The sequence below is a fragment of the Pinus tabuliformis genome, chromosome X, assembly GCF_031772625.1.
Source record: "Pinus tabuliformis cultivar Carrire ecotype Pingquan chromosome X, CPIR1, whole genome shotgun sequence".
NCBI classification, from domain to species: domain Eukaryota; kingdom Viridiplantae; phylum Streptophyta; class Pinopsida; order Pinales; family Pinaceae; genus Pinus; species Pinus tabuliformis.
In genome coordinates, this window is record NC_142308.1 from 1,440,254,585 (window position 1) to 1,440,265,812 (window position 11,228).

The window sequence follows — 11,228 nt, forward strand, 5'->3', positions numbered from 1 at the left end:
TGTCGAGTTACTGAGCTCTGGGTTATTGAATAGTTCTAATGCGAACTACAGCTGCTGTTCAGGTTCTGGTATCGTTTCAGGTATGCGTCCATTATGGTTTTCACAGCTTCAGTGTCTATTAACGGTATTAATCCTTGTTCCTTTCTTCTCGATATGGTTACAGTCTCTTGTCTGTCACGGCTTACAGTTATAGTTTAGCAGTGTTAAAGTTTATTGTTCCACCATTACTTACTGCAATATGTTCTATAGATTAATGAATCATTGGTTTCTGATTCAGGTCGAAGCTGGCGTTGGACTTGGAAGCAAGGGTAGCTTCCTACATGCCGCCAGTCGCCCTGAACCAGGTAGGCATATCTCTGTTGACTGCTGCACTTCTCCTTTACTCAAATCGAAGTCTGAATCCGACAGACAATGACTGTTTTCGATTCGACTTCTCCATATACTAGGGTTCGCTTGGCAATGAATCGGCTTCTAGCCTTGCTCAGGCGGGAAGCACCATACTCAGAGCTTCGACCATTTTAACATGTTTATTTAAGTTTTTAAGCCATTCGGCTCTTTTTCTGTTTACGGCAACTATTGGGAACAAGTTTGTAATAGACTCTGTCATACAAGTTTCATGACTTCTGTATAAATGGAATTAATCCTTTTAAGCTTGACTTGTTCGCATACGTTTATTTCAGCCCCCTCGGCGGAATGTGTCTTATGTTTGTTTTTAGTTTACCATGCTGAGTTTCTTCTATGTAATTGACTAATATATAGCCATCTATTTCCATATGAAAATGCCAAGAGACTCTCTGTACGAAAGTTGTTATATTTTAGTTATAATACCACTGTTATATTACTGTTGTTATATATTGTGTTTGGTTTGATATCCGGCGGCTCGATCTCTTTTCCATTCGACTTTGTAGCCGGGGTTTATATATAAGTCGGCCTGAGAATGCATATAGTACCATTGTTGAGCTATTCTGCCCACAGACATTGTTTATTTAATGGGTATTTAGATGCGTTGTTTTGATTGTGTGAATTCAATGCATGCAAGCTACAGAGTCTAGATTATGAATGTATTATCGATCTCCGGCTACGGCTGTCCGGTCCGGGATTTGGTTTGCTTTTGTGTTTTTCCTTAATTTATATAGCTAACGATGTAGCATATATATATATATATATATATATATATATATATATATATATATATGCGTTCAGCCTTGTAGCGGGACTTACCAGTCTGTCTTAAGGTTTTGGTGTCATAATGTACACGCATATTTGGGGTTTTTCTTCAAGAATGTTTACTCTGTTTTTCTCCCGAATCTTGCTGTACAGAATATATATACATATATTTCATTACTCACTTTGTAAAACAAGCAAAGGGTCTAAAGTATACCCTTCCATATTTCTAGATATCATTCGGATAATATGATCTATTTGTTCAGATTTATATCGTATGGTTATTGATAAACAAGATACAAGGGTTTGATGTCTGTTTAATATAAATGCGTTTCAGTCTCTGTTTATGCGAATACTGTTTGATTCTTCTTTATTTCTTTCAGATAAGAATACTAGACAGCTACCCCTTGCTGGTTCCACTTCTTTTCACATTACAGTAATTTAGTTTTATACAGTGCAGAATAAAAGATGGCTTCATTAGATAAATAGTTTCACAGCACAGTACTTAGTTTAGCATAATACAGTAAATAGATAATTTCAATAAATGTAATCTCACAGTAGGCCATACCGATAATTTCAATAAATGTAATCTCACAGTAGGCCATACCTGCTATTCTGCAAAGGCCATACCTGCTATTCTGCAAACCTACTTGAGTGCTTGTCAAACCACCCGACCATAGGAAGAGTTCCTTCTCTGACCTTCCACCCCCAAGCACTTGCAGGTCCTACACGACCGCAATTCCACTGGCCTTGCCAGTAAACGCTATCTGGTCCTAACCAGACGTAGCGTGCACAGGAAATTCTTTCCTCTTATGCCATCTGATCCAGACATACATAGCATCAGTATTTTTTCCTCTTTTTCCTCTGCGCATTCTAATTATAAGATCTGTAGCGGCTATTTTTGATTAATGTCAAATAAACACCGCCGCCCAGAATGCCGTTGTATGAGCTATGCACCCTCTAATATAATGGCTCTGAAGGCTTTCGCGGTTTTCAGAATCTTTCCCGTGTTAACGGCAAGCTCCTCCCCTTTGTGGTTTCCTGATTTTGTGCTTATCGTTTCCCTCATTCCCGTTCAGTTCCACAACAGCCAAGAATCAGTTAATAACTGATTCGTAATCTTTAATTACTTTTACGCAGGGTTACAGTTATTCGTGATAGGGATATTACACGCACTCAATTTAGTAATTAATGTAATTGAGTGCAGACTGCGAATGGTTTATTGATGATGATGATGGTTAACGTCAGCTGAGACCAAATAATGATCTATCGGACCTAAAAAGACAAATTATTTATTTTGATTTAAGATTTTATTCCTATACTCAAAAAGCTTGGAGAGAAGTCTCCCGAGTTCACTATAATTTTGGCATTGTAAAAGGCTAGGAAGATCATTAAATACTTAATCTAATGTTTTTTTAAGACGGAGTAATCACTTATATCTTTGAATTTCATGATATTTTTGTTTAATTTTATTAATTGACTGTTTCACACTAGTGTTCGATTTGGCTTTGCAGAAAATTGTTTGGAAGTGAAATGTTTTTTAAGTTCCTCAAGTCAATTATAACTATATTGGAAGAAAGAATGACGATGGTTTCTTATTCAATTTTAATGATCTGGAAGTGGAATGTTTTTTAATTTCATCAAGTGAATTAATCGTATATGATAATTACTTATTTGTAGTTATTTAACTTAATTATTAAATTTAATGTTAAATTTGAGTAATTTTATTAAAAATAATTTCCAGTTTTTCTATTAAATATAAATAATCTCTAAATACAAAATCATATATATTTTTCAGATATAATATTAAAAAAACAAAAATATAAATTAAAATCAAAATTATTAAACATAAATCATTAATTTCATAATTTCCTAACCTCTAACGAAAAAACCTTCCAGAGTAACACAAATATGAAATGGTACTCTTTTTAATACTAAAAGGAAAAGGAAATAAGCATGAGAACAGTGTCTTTACGAGTCTTAAATGTGTTTTTTAAACTTAATCGTTGTATCTTCACCAAGCTCCATGACACTTCAAATATTCTACAATTTTGTAGAAGTAAAATATGGAAAGAAGAGGATATGAAATAAGTAAATTTAAAAAGAAAAAACAATTAATTTTGAAAAAAGGAAATGTTAGAAAAAGGTTTTGGTTTATTATCTTTTGGAAAAAAATCAAACTGTTATTTGGTTTGTTTTAAAATTATTTCAATATTTTTTTGGTTTTTAAAGTGATGGGAAGAAGTTTTTTTTTATGACTTTGTAATATTAATAAGTTAAAAGATTAAGAATATATTTATTATCATAGATATTATGGAATTGAGATTTAGTGTAGGTTTAAGATTATTTCTCTAATCTTTTTATGTGATAAAAGTGACCAATTATTTCCTCTTATTACATCTAAGAAATTATTTTACAACTTTTCTAATATGGAATAGCAATATTCATTTTATTATTTAAGGTAGTTATATATATATATATATATATGCTGATGAACTTTCATACACGGTTTCTTGTATTTTAATGCCAATTCCTCTCAAACAAGAATTGACTTTGGCTAGAATTTAAAGTATCCTAGTGAGTCTCTTTGTATCATTCAAGTTTTTTGTCCCATTATTTCATTTTATTACATTTAAGAAATTATTTAGCAGCTTATTTTAATATGGAATAACAATATTCATTTTATTATTTAAAGTAGTTATAACAAAAAAAATATGCTTATAAACTTTTTATACATAATTTTTATATTTTGATGCCTACTCCTCTTAAACAAGAAGTGACTTTGGCTAGAATTTAAAGCATCTTAGTAAGCCTCTTTTTATCATTCAAATTTATTGTCTTATAATTCTATTATGTAATATGAAAAGCATATGATATAACATATTGATTTTTTATATTAAGATTGTAAATTATATATATTTTTTATATTTTCTTAATATTAAATATAATACAAATTCTTTATATTAAAGTACCTTTTTTTGCTCATAACTGAGATTTTTTACTTCACACTATTTCAAAATTAAAATATTTTTTCCCTCTTCTGAAAAATTTACAGATATAGATATTTTTATGAATTAACAAATCAAAATATCAATCATATTTATATCTTTGGTGTAATGAATGATAACTATTCTAAATTAGCACAAGAAACTACTGGCAAACATATCCGCAACTCACTAAAATGAGTTTGGAAAGCACAAGAGGACATCAAAATATAAACATATCATTGGTGTAATGGATGATAGCTGTTCACGTTAAAGTAGCACAAGAAACTACTTCCAAATATATCCGTCACCAACTAAAATGACTTCGGAAAGCATAAGAGGATACGAGTAGTGAGAAGTATTCTTTGACATATTAAGTAGTGAAGCTATATAAACAAAAAGCGGGCAAATAAGAGTAGACGCTAGTCCGTAATCATTATTAAGCATTTACTCCCATATATATATATATTTTGTAAAATTAAAGAAATCATAATATTTAATTAAATTGAAATTATATTTTAAATAATTATTAAGCATTTATTCCATTATATATCTTAGTTTTCTAAAATTTTAAAATTGTAATTATATTTGAAATTGTTGTAAATATTGTTAATGATAAGATAAATTAATATATAAGTTAAAAAGACATGTAGCAAAAATTTTAATTATTTTATTCATTCTCACATTAATATGGAATTCCTTATACCACTTTGTTACAATACGATGGGTCAATACTATGGTCTATCAATACCACATGCCCAAAAACCAATAAACCATTTTATTTGACATTTTTTATATTCCATTCTTTTTAATTAATGAATCTAATTAGAAAGGAAAAAATGACATAAATACTTTGTTGATAAATCTCGAACTTTGATTTGTGTACACTACTAAGAATATTCTAGAAGTTTTTATGGAATTTAAATCCCTACCATCCAGCGAATAATTATTGATAATTAGATTAAAATTATAGAAGTGTTGTTACAGAAAATACATCCATGTGTGCAATAGCATGTTTCAACATCATCGTAACACAATTAGAAAACATTATTAAAACACCTCTGCATACATGTTGAAGCCTCATGTTTTCTAATCTAGTCCAAGTACTAAACCTACAAATTGTTGCAAAGACTTTCATAAATTCTAGGAAGTGAAACATGATAATGAATAATTATTATTGTGTTTTTATATAATTATCCTAAAGATAACTAGATAGGATATGTTTAAAGTGAATGATAAGGATTGAGGATGGAATCCACATTTGAGAAAATAGACCACCAAGGGGTGATAAGCATCACATTATGGGTGGACACTTCAATTCAATAAATGTGCTAGAAGTGCCTAGGTTCAACATAGTCACAAATAAAAAGAAAATAAAAACAAAATAAAACAAAAATGTTCAAACACATTATTTTTCCTAAAAAGGATAGGCCCACGTTCCTAGAGAGATAATTGCACAAGAGATAGATAAATTGAACTCGTGGGCACGTTTTGATGGAGCCTCTCAAGAAAAGAAAGGAATATTTGAGATAAGAAATGTTCTCTATCCCAAAACCATTTGTTTACCTTACAAATGGGCTTAGGTATGGGAATGAACAAACTCGTTAAACTTGTGGCTTTCAAATTACAGATTCGTTTTGCCAATGAAAATTGTGTTTTTTCCATTCAGATCTACTAAGATTCCATGATTTTATAATATAGATCAAGTTACAAATTCGTTTTGCCAATAAAAATTGTGTTTTTTCCATTCAAGTCTACTGAGATTCCATGATTTTATAATATAGATCAAATGGTTGTAGAGGTGCCACATTCTCCATATTTCCCCACTATGTGGGGAGGTGTTACACATTAGGAATTCTTTTTATATTTTTTGATCATGTGGTATTTATAAAGAGAGGTTAGTTCATGGATTAATTTGCTAACAATTTATTGAATAAAATCATGAGCTGCTTGATTAAAAAAAACAAAACTAAACATTATTATAAATACTTTTACCATTCTTTTATTGACGAAGGTCCATAACAATAATCTTAAAAACCATGCTACAACGATAATTTTTTCTGCACAATCTTTTGGGATGTTTATCATAGTACTACATTATGGATATGCTACATGCACAACCTAAAATGAAATATGTTTATATATTTTCTACCAGATCAAAGACATTTTTGATTTTCCATCACAAAAATATATTTTTGTAACCAAAAGAATATATTTGCTTTCTATCTCTTTCCATATTAATGCATTTGGGAAAATGCAGAGAGAGTGGTATTTTGTATCATTTAATAGTGAGATAAAATTATGAGTTTTTTTTAGGAAAGAAAAATAATCATAAAGATAACTAGATAGTGCACAATGAAATGAGTTTTTAAAGGTGACCTAAAACCCACCTAAATGATGTTGTTGTTTGATGATCCTAGTGTCTGGGATAGAAACATAAATATCTGACCCTACCAAACAAAAATCTCAACAAAGCTACTTTGCACAACGGAATATAAACATAAGTAAATCTACTAGTGCACAAAATATGCACAACGTTTTACCCAATTTTGTACAATAACCTAACTTCATTATATTCATAAGCTAATCATACAATAGTCTAGGTATCGGGTACTAGGAATAATGACCCTCAAATATAGATTAATACAAAACTAGGGCTTGGTGTTAATCCGTCGTCAACCAATCTACCCTCAACAAGATACTCTGACCATCTAAATGATCTATAGCTCCTCACTATTTCCTTAAACATATGTTATAGTTGCATGGTCCTTCGGCTCCCGATATGTAGCACTACCTCTATCAATGACCCAAGTCCATCTGACCACTGAACCTTGACTATTCAATATCCTCACTATTTGTACCTTAGTACATCAAGAGCACAACACATCAAGAGTCATGTTCAATTTTTCACAACTCTGTTTTTGAAAAACATTCATGTTTCCACTACCCCTCCTCAGATACTTAAGAACTCCAACAAACTATAGCCTTCTTTTGTTTTTCTAATGAAGACTATCATCGGGAAGGAGGGCTTCCACTTATCACTATAAGATGCCCTTATCCTACAATGAACATGAGCTAGGAGGACTCCCCATCTTCTATTGTATATGTCCTCTTCTAGAAGACAAGTATACTAGGGTTGCATGCACTTCTCCTGGCTAATCAAACCCTTGACCTCAACAACTTCCACTCTAGTAGCTAACTTTTCCCATCAAAGTGTTGCACATCAGGCTCCAACTTGGGAACTATCATGCTTCTCTCCAACATACCATAAATGTTCAATCCATTGTCAACACTTGGTTTAGTCTCACCCAGCCCTCCATGAAACCACGAGTGACCAATCCTTACTATAGGATCTTCTTCTAGTCAGGGCATACAACACTTAGGAAACCCTTCCTCTTGAATTATAACAAACTCCTCATATTTTCTTCTCCTAGGATACACATCTAACTAGCATTCATCCATCATCAAGGGACCATCTACAACCAAAATATTGTTTCCCTCTTGCCCTTGGGTTCAATGCACTTTCAAGTCTTATTACGGCACACTTAACAACCCTCAACCCTTGGTCCAAATTTTTTTGTCCTTCTCCAATAAATCAACTCTCTTTGTTGTACAATATAGGCTTCTAGTGCATTATTTTAGTCCATGGAAAACCTTCACAAGACACCCTACAACACTGTATAAGAAGGTTGTTTATCAAGAAACTTAAGCCTAGCCAGAAAACAGGGAAGAAGGCTTTGTTTAGGCTATGACCTCTTTGAGATAAATGTGGCTCAATGAAGAGGCCCTCTTAAGGGCTCACATCCCTCCAAACACACCACCCTACACATTGTTGTAGCATCCCTTTTCCTGTTGTCAAAAGGAAGATAGCTAGACAATAATTACTAGCACAAAACATCCCTAAACATACCTGCTTTGTTGCAAACTGATATAGCTCATGACACACACAAAATGGCCCTTACAAAATTCAATTAAGCCCCCCTCTCAGCTGCCTTAGAGTTGCAATCCACTCCATAGAGAAATCCACACCAAAATCACATAGATACCCTCTTCAAAACTCAATTGTGAAGTCTCCTTTATCCTACCTAAGTTCCACATCAAAATAATAAATCTAATCCATGAGGGAATGGACTTAGGATGTGTCCATGAGGTCTCACATGGTCTCTTATTTATATGTTTCATGTTGTGATCAAACTTCCCTCCAAAGGGAACCTCTAACACAAAGTTGAGATTCCTTCATTTCCTTCTTTTCCCGCCATAACATATTAAAATTAATATCTTCCCTTATAGACCTCGAATTTGGATGATTTTTGCTATGTCTAGTTCATCTCGACATCCTCTATCATCATAAATCAACACATGTAAAATTCTCTCCATGGTTTTTTCCTCGACATCGATGGGTACAAAACACCAAGCTTGAGTTTCACACCAACAAGCCACACATGTGTTCCAACTCCTCCACATCCCTCAAGCCCACTGTTTGGAGTACCTCCCAAGTTACAAATATCAACATTCATTAACAACACATTAAATTGTCTCATAAAAATAAACCATATATGGAACGAAAACAAGATAACGATGAGAACAACAATAAAAAAATCCATCAAAATACATCCACACAACAGAAACAATATATCTAGTGGAAAACCCTTTACTACACAAAAAACCACACTTGTTTTTGTTGCACTACTCTGAATCATATATTAAGAAAAATATGTCCTTCGCATAGATTTTCTAACTCCCATCGGCTAAAATACTCGACCTCATATACAATAGGGAAACACTAATCATCCAAGGGACTCAATACTACAGATGATCTTGGAACTTTGTTCTGACGCATACCTATAGACTACCATCTGCTGAAAGCCACTACTGTCAATGATCCTCGCCCTATTCCGAATAGACTACCCAAATCTTATTGAATGAAGAAACCATTCCTTTTATTTTAACTTCACAATCATTGCTCGAAAACCCTAAAGTCATTGGTCCTATACTCTATATAGACCTTGTTTCATATATTTTCATACTGGATCCCATGAATTTCTTCTCAACTCAATTCAACTTTGCAATATGATATTAAACAATAAGACATCATCAACAAATAAAATAAAATCACCACAATCATGTTCTCTCCACTCAATAAAAGTGGTGGCCACAATGCATGCATCAAATATGAATAGCATAATCACCAACAGCTAAAAAAAAATCACACTCAATCAGACATCATACCCTCACTCCAAAATATAATTACTGCGTAATACAATCAACAACATAAATCATAATGGCTACGTGCCAAATGCATCACAAGCACCTACAAAAAGAAAAGCAAAAATATCAAATATGTTTCTATACCAAGCTCTCCATCTCTACCAACACACTCTGCTACATCTCTGAACTTCTCTAATATGCTATCTAAAATTATGAATCAATACATTGCTTCAGCAAATATATGTGCTCATCTTAGCTACCATTAAAACTCTTATGTTGAAGAAATATTTCTCACCAATAGGTCTAAAGCATAATCACCCAATGCATCCCTTTCTAACTCACACTATCAAATCATCCAACCAACCAACAACACCATATTTTTTTTCACATAATTTAAAGCCAAAATATCCTCAACAAATCTATAAGTTAACACCACAGTAAAATACCCTATTTCTTCCAATACCACAGACACATGTACCATGGTAATATCCAAACCAATCCCATGGGAAAATACCTCAGATATTTCAATAGCAAGGACACATGTACCATGGTAGTCTCCAAATTAATACCATGGGAAAATAACATGGTTATGTCAATACCAAGGACTCTTATACCATGGCAAAATAAAAAACAATGCCACAGAAGAATACCTTGGTTATGTAAATACCAAGGACGCTTGTACCATGGTTATATCGAAACCAATACCATGGGGAATTACCATGGTTATATTAATACCAAGGACTCTTGTGCTATGGTAATCTCCAAAATAACTCCTCCGGAAAATACCATGGTAATGTCAATACCAAGACTATCTACAACAAGGTAATATTACGTGCCAACCTACTCCACACACATACCAATACCATTGCAATGCCAATACCAAAAATTCTTGTACCATAGTTATACTCTAACAACATCATCATCAATTTGACACATCGTTGCAACAAGTCATCTCCAGCATGGGGACCTACATGAATACCTAGCACTCATCATGTGTGCCAACTCAACAACACGGATCACTAGAGAAATCATCTCCAACTACTATAACAGTAACATTTATCGATAGTAACAACAGAAATGCCTCTAATCATGTCAACACAAGCTAACACAAGGAAACACAATGAAACAAAAGGTAACACCTCCATGAACACCATACTACCATCAGCTTATGTAATCAAAGACTAACATCAAGGGTCGACACCAATGCCAACATAACCAACTCAATGCCAACTAAACTGGTTGCAACCATACTACAAGGAAGATATCCACATGTCATCTAGGCTGCATAGGTTTGAAATCAATGCCAACAGGAGCTAGGTGCCATCATGAACCAATGCCAACATCAGCTAGTTAGAACCACGCACACTATAATGCGAACAATCTCACCCGTTATCATTGATTGAAACCACACACAAACTCCAGACCAATCTCCTATATCACTCCACCTCTGACATCAATGGAAAAGGTTCAACTCCATGTGATAAGGTCATGAGAATACAAGTACTAAAACTAAAGCATCTAACCTCCATATCCATGGTTGAAGATCCATAAAAACTATAATCCACACCTCTCACATCAGCAACAAGAAACACATATAACCAATCATTATACAAAGAAGAATGTCCAAGCAAACTCCTCTAGTAGTAGCAACAAGTATGCACCATGAACCACACAAGCATCAATGAACAACATCACATAATATGTTGCAACGTGCATATGAGGCACCAACCCATACTCTCCACCACAACAACATAGCAACAAAAGTAATGAAAAACACATCATCCCTACTAATATAATCAGTTCAAGAACCCCACAATCATAACATAGAATGAGGAAAATGATAAACACCTCCAAGCATACCATGATACCAAG

General features: G+C 33.2%; 1 long non-coding RNA gene across 2 annotated transcripts; it reads left to right on the forward strand.

The window, feature by feature from the left end:
* On the forward strand, window positions 1-508 carry LOC149145436 (uncharacterized). Of its 2 annotated transcripts, none has more exons than XR_016264766.1 (2): window positions 1-80; window positions 278-508. It is a non-coding gene; the product is annotated as an uncharacterized LOC149145436 (long non-coding RNA). The 2 variants fall into 2 exon arrangements; XR_016264765.1 differs by having other exon boundaries at window positions 7-124.
* Window positions 509-11,228: the final 10,720 nt, after the last annotated feature.